Source organism: Marmota monax, unplaced genomic scaffold (genome assembly GCF_021218885.2).
Source record: "Marmota monax isolate L192 unplaced genomic scaffold, Marmota_monax_Labrador192_F-V1.1 WCK01_AAM20220418_F8-fsc00096, whole genome shotgun sequence".
Lineage (NCBI taxonomy): Eukaryota > Metazoa > Chordata > Mammalia > Rodentia > Sciuridae > Marmota > Marmota monax.
In genome coordinates, this window is record NW_026695236.1 from 3,962,899 (window position 1) to 3,969,545 (window position 6,647).

General features: G+C 37.7%; 1 pseudogene; it reads right to left on the minus strand.

Moving 5' to 3' along the window:
* Positions 1–533: 533 nt before the first annotated feature.
* On the minus strand, positions 534–1,660 carry LOC124089312 (mitochondrial import receptor subunit TOM20 homolog; annotated as a pseudogene).
* Positions 1,661–6,647: the final 4,987 nt, after the last annotated feature.

A 6,647-nucleotide genomic window follows, 5' to 3' on the forward strand; every position in this document is an offset into this window, starting at 1 on the left:
CCAGCCCCAGTCTTCCCATATTTTTAGTCACAAGATCACACTTCATTCACGGCAGAAGACAATCAAGCTGAAGAATTAAGGAGGTACACTGAAGATAAAAGCAAAAAAGGAATAATCTTACAAGCAAATCATCTCAGTTACTTAAAAGGTTAAGTTTCAGATTAATTTACACAGTAGTGACAAAACTATTTAGTCTCAGTGAAAATGAAGACAGTCATACCATTTAGAAAAGATCAATTTAGAAATACTAATTCAGGCAAGCATGCAAAATTCAGAATATTAAAAAAAAAATGCAAGGCCTGGCTGCACAAATACACTCAGGTGAATTGCAAACTGAAAGGGACACTTGAGGATCAGCAGACCAGTCTCTCCTTCTATGAATGAGGAAAGTGAGCAGACACCAACTGGCGAAGCTCATGTGGCGATACCAGGTGCACACAGATCTAACTCCTGGTGCCATCTACAACCCCATATACTTAAAATAAGGATATAATATCCAGAACACAGAAGCCCACTGATTTAAATAAAAGATTTTAGAACTGATACACAGGGAGGAGGTAAAGTTAACACAGCACAGTAGCACACTTCACATTTCAGAGATGAAATGATCTCTCAAAGATTTAATGCTCCATTTTCACAAACAATAAAGTTTCTATCCAATTTTCTGATTTATAGTAAAATGTATTAGCTTAAAAAATGTGCACTCTTCACACTTTTTTGCCTAACTTTTAAAACTGAGAACTGGCTATTTTTTAGCCCAAGAAACCTATGCCATGCATACACTTTAACTGCACATCTTAGGAATACATAAAATCTGTTATATTTCGGTAACTTATAGTGTATTTACAAAATGAAAAGCTCTCTCAAAATACACTTTTCACTGGGAAAAATAAATAAAACAAATGAATGGATCTACATAAAGCAAACAATAACTTTGGTAGACTTCAGTGTAGGATAGTCTATAACAAAAACATTTGCCCTTATTCCCCCAGAGCTGCTCATCTTCCAAGTTAACAATTTTTAACATTTTTTTATCTGAGATTTTATTATGTTGACGTTTGTTTCTCATTCCACATCATCTTCAGCTAAGCCCTGAGCACTCACAATTCTCTAATTGTTGGAAGCTTAGTCAGAAGCATCTGGAACACTGGTGATGGAAGAGTTTGCTGTAACACTTGCAGCAACTGCTGTGGCTGTCCACAAACAGCAATTGCGTTTGTCAGATGGTCCACACCTTTCTCATATTCACCTGAGCTAGCAGCTCTTCATTGAGTTGTATTTCTTCAAGGAAAATACTTCTGAACAGCTTCAGCATCTTTAAGGTCTGGTAACTTGGAAAGCCCAGCTCTCTCCTTGGCAAGCTTCTGTTTCTTTCTTCGTTCCCAAAGCCTATTCTTTTTTTTTTAAAGAGAGAATTTCAATATTTACTTTTTACTTCTTGGCGGACACAACATCTTTGTTTGTATGTGGTGCTGAGGATCGAACCCGGGCCGCACGCATGCCATGCGAGCGCGCTACCGCTTGAGCCACATCCCCAGCCCCCCAAAGCCTGTTCTTGAAGTTGGGGTCGCTGGGCCTTTTGCGGTAGAAGTAGATGCAGTAGCCCATGAAGAGCACCCCCACACAAGCAGGCGGTGATGGCGCTGTTCCGGCCCACCATCTTCCCTCAGTGCCGCCAAGCCGCTGCAAGCACTCCAATGAGCCTCACAGCCTAATAGGGTTGTTTATAGTTTTGAGCTATTATGACTAAAGATGCTATGGTGATTTATGGATAAGTATTTGTGTAGAAGTGTGCTTTCATTTCTTTAGGCAAATACCCAGGAGCAGAATTCTGCATCATATAGCTAGCAAATTGTCAAACCATTTTCGAGATGGTTGTACCATTTTTCATTGCCACCAGTAATGTTTAAAAGTTCCAGTTGAACTACACCCTCCTCAATCCATGATATTGTCAGTCCTTATAATTTTAGCTATACTGGAGGTTACATAGTAGTATTGAGAAATTAATGTGACTCCATTTTTGAGAACCAGCCTCTACCTCAGAGCAAAGCCTGTCCAAGGAAGGGGGCGTGACCCTTGTCCTTGGAAAAACCCACAGAGTACTAAGCACATACCCACCCTGCTGAGTTGTTTGTCTGTAAATAACAGGAGAGGTCTGAGGCACCAGGTGTCCCTGACTCAGTTAAGCTAGGTGAGGACCCATAGCAACCCCCCTAGCAACCTCCAATCAGCATGAGACAGGGAAAATACCTGGAATGCCAGATGACCCCCAAGTAGTTTATGGTGGTTGATAACATGTTGGGAAACCATGTAGTTTAGCACGTACACCCCTCGTTGCCTAAACCAATCAGTTCAAAGGAATCTCCCTCTTATACTAACCAATCACCCCTACCCAACTTGTTCCCACCATTGAATGTGCTAATCAATGTTAAGAGTTGTTTGACTTTCCCGCGGTATGGAATAATTTGCGTGTGATGTTGTGACGCATAGAGTATCCCCCAAAAACCTATAAAATCTCAATGAACAAAGGACTGGGACTCACTCCCTGGGACCGCTGCGTGGGGAACCGTTGTGAGTCCAGGCTTGAGCTTGCAATAAAGACTCTTGTGTGCTTGCATCGGATTCAGCTCCTGGAGATCTATTGGGGTCCTATGAATCTGGCATAATAGTATCTATGGTTTTAAGATGAATTTCTCTGATAAAATGATGTTGAACACTTAACATGTTCAACATTCCATATATACATCACATATATCTTCTTTGGTGAAGTGTCTGTCCGAGTGTTCAGTCCATCTTTGCTTTTTGGTACTGGGGATTGAATCCAGGGGCACTTAACCACTGAGCCATGTACCCCAGCCCTTTTTTAATTTTTATTTAAAGACAGGGTCTCACTAAGTTGCTGAGGCTGGCTTTCAACTCACAATCCCCCTGCCTCAGCCTCTGGCGCCTCTGGGATTGCTGGCATGTGCTACCATACCCAGCTCAGTCCCTTTTTAAAAATTTGATGTTTTACCTTTGTTTTATTGAGTTGTAGGAGTTCTTTATATATTCTAGATACAAGTCCTTCAGCTAATAGGAGTTATTTATATATCCTCAATATAAATCCTTTGGCTAATATATACAAAATGTTTTGTCCCAGTCTGTGGATATCTTTTCTTAATGGTATCTCTTAATAGCAAAAGTTCTGATTTTTTAATCCAATGATCAATTTATTCTTTTTCTTTCTTTTAAAATTTTGGTTCTGAGGATTGAACCTAGGGGTACTCTACCACTGAGTTACATCCCCAGATCCTTTTTTTTTTTAAGTAAGGTTTCACTAAGATGCTGAGGCTGACCTTGAATTTGCAATCCTACCTCAGTCTCCTGAACTGCCAGGATTATAATTGTATGCTACCATGTTCAGAGAAATTAAATTTATTTACCTGATATTCTTGTCTCACACAGAATTCATATATGTGATGCTCTGTGAAGCTATACAACACAAATGTTCTATAATGTCCCCATCTCTGTACTCTGAGGTTTCCATTACCTGAAATGCCTTTTCCCTCATTTTGGAATAAATGTTCTCTCTCCATGAAGCTTTCTTCCATCTTCTCAATCAGGACTATTGTGACTTTTCTTGATCTCCCAAGATACTCTTTTATTTTTTATTTATTATAGTAATATAATAGCTTTCATGTATTATTACTATGTATGTAAGACAGTGTGCTAAGTATTTAACATGCATTACCAGTTATAGTCATCATAGAAACAATATATGTAGATATTATTTTGTTCCAATTGACAGATGAAGAAATTGAGGGTTGAGTCCCTGTAGTATGCTGTTTTAAGTCCTTTGGGTTTAGACCGAGGAGAGGGATAGCTGGGTCAAATGTGGTTCCATTCCCAATTTTCCAAGCAATCTCCATACTGCTTTCCATATTGGCTGCACAAGTTTGCAGTCCCACCAGCAGTGTATGAGTATACCTTTTTCCCCATCCTTGCCAACATTTATTGTTGTTTGTCTTCATAATAGTTGCCATTCTGACTGGAGTGAGATTAAATCTTAGAATGGTCTTGATTTGCATTTCTCTAATTGCTAATGATGATTTTTTGAATATATTTGTTGATTGATTGCATATCATCATCTGAGAAGTGTCTGTTCAGGTCTTTTGCCCATTTATTGATTGGGTTATTTGTTTTTTGGGTGTTTAACTTTTGAGTTCTTTATATACCCTAGAGATTAGCACCACATCAATGTTTATAGCAGCACAATTCACAATAGCTAAACTGTGGGACCAACCTAGATGCCCTTCAATAGGATAAATGGATAAAAAAAATGTGGCATATATACACAATGAAATATTACTCAGCAATAAAAGAGAATAAAATCATGGCATTTGCAGGCAAATGGATGGAATTAGAGAAGATAATGCTAAGTGAAGTTAGCCAATCCCAAATAAACAAATACCAAATGTTTTCTTTGATATAAGGAGGCTGATTCATAGTGGGATAGGGAGAGGGAGCTTGGGAGGAATAGATGAACTCTAGTTAGGGCAGAGGAGTTGGACGGGGAAGGAGGGAGTATGGGGTTAGAAATGATAGTGGAACATGATGATCATTATTATTTAAAGTACATGTATGAAGACATGAATTGGTGTGAATATACTTTGTATACAACCAGAGATATGAAACATTGTGCTCTGTATGTATAATAAGAATTGTAATGCATTTAACTGTCATATATAAATAAGAGAAAAAAAGGAAAATGATTTAAAACAGTGCTGAGGGTTAGGGACTTTCTGTAATAATATGATCATATGATTAATAAATGTTTATATTTTTATGTTAAAAAAAGGAATTGAGGGCTGAGGCTGTAGCTCAGTGGTGAAGCACTTGCCTAGCATGTGTGAGGCACTGGGTTTGATCCTTAGCACCACATAAATATAAACAAACAAAATAAAGGCATGCTTTATCTATAACTACAAAAAAATTATTAAAAAAGGAAATTGAAACACAGAGGTTAAGTAATGTGTCCAAGATCACACAATTACCATATTTCAGAGTTAAAATTCTAAGGTCTGTTTGAATCTATTTGGCTACAGAGTCTGTGTTCTTAAGAGTTATGCTGCTGTTCTGTCTTCAGATAGTAGTACCTATTTTGCTTGCATCTCTCCCAAACTAAGATGGTACTCAAAACATTGCTTCCTGGTATACTTGGAAAGATTGCTTGTGAGGCCCCAGAGATAGCAGAATTAAAAACCATTAAACAGCAAAAAGGAAAGGTCTTTGAAGTCTCCTTGTAACTTATGGTGAGTGTGCCCCAGACAGGGTGGGAAGTAACTTTTTACTTTGCCTCCATGTACAAGTTCTTTGAGTAATGTTTTGAGTTAGCACATTTGACATCACTAAAGTAGCTTTCCATTTTAACCCTTGGGGAATTTGGTGAAACTTCTTTGTAAATGAGAGCTACAAATAGGAAGAGCTAAATCACTTCTTGGTTCTTCTTCTTAAAAATATAATTTGGGTCAGGTGCAGAGGTACACACCTGTATTTCCAGGGGCTGGGAAAGCTGAGGCAGGAGGATTTCGAGTTCAAAGCCAGGCTCAGCAGCTTAGCGAGGCCCTAAGCAACTTAGCAGGACTTTGTTTCAAAATAAAATATTAAAAAGTGGCTGAGGATGTGTCTTAGAGGTTAAGCACCCCTAGGTTCAATCCCTGGTACAAAAAAAAAAAAAAAAACGATATCTACACATAAATTAAATTTGTTCCAAATTATTAAAGTAAAACTTGTATGTTTTAGATAACTTGGAAAAATGAAAAGCACAAAGAAGAAAATTCTCTTATAATTCTACTGCACTGAGATAACCATTATTAATGTTTAAATAGACTATTCTCATTTTTTCTGTGCACACATAGTCATGATATACACATATTTGGAAAATACAACTGATAATGCCACAATTTATAAGCAATTTTTACAACCATACATGGTAAATACTTTGTTTTCCTTTAACATCATTTTAACAGCTGCATAGTATTACATCATAAATATAACCATAAATTATTTAACCCCACCCTATTGTTTGGATTTAAGTGGTTTCTGATCTTTCATATGTATTCACATGCTTGCATGTGCATGTTTACTTTGTCTCTGATTATTTCCTCAGGAGCAGGAAGTGGGAGAGAAGCTAAATCACTTAATGTTCCAAGTTACATTTCACTCTGGTAGAATCCTATCAGTTAATATTTTCAGTGGAGCTAAGTTACCATTTGATGAATAAAATATTGGTAATCCCTTAGGGGCCAAATCCTAAAAGTATTGCCAGAATCTCTCCACTGCTAGAAGGAAGAGTAATGGCTCCAAGCAATAAGGGAAAAGTCCCAAGCATTTCAATGTTCATATCAGAGCACCAACTTTACCATATGCCATGCTGACTGGTTTACACTCCCAAATCCATGGACTGACAACACAAAATAGCTGTACATTGAGTTCTGAACAGAAATGTTAGTTTTAACCCAGTTAATTAGCTATGTCACCCCCTACCCCAGGCTAATATTTGTGGGCAGAATCCATTTGTAATATGTATTTGTAGGCGGCTTCTTCTTGATATCCATAGTACCTTCAAACTCAATTTTTTTTTCTGAATGAATGAAATCAATATTATC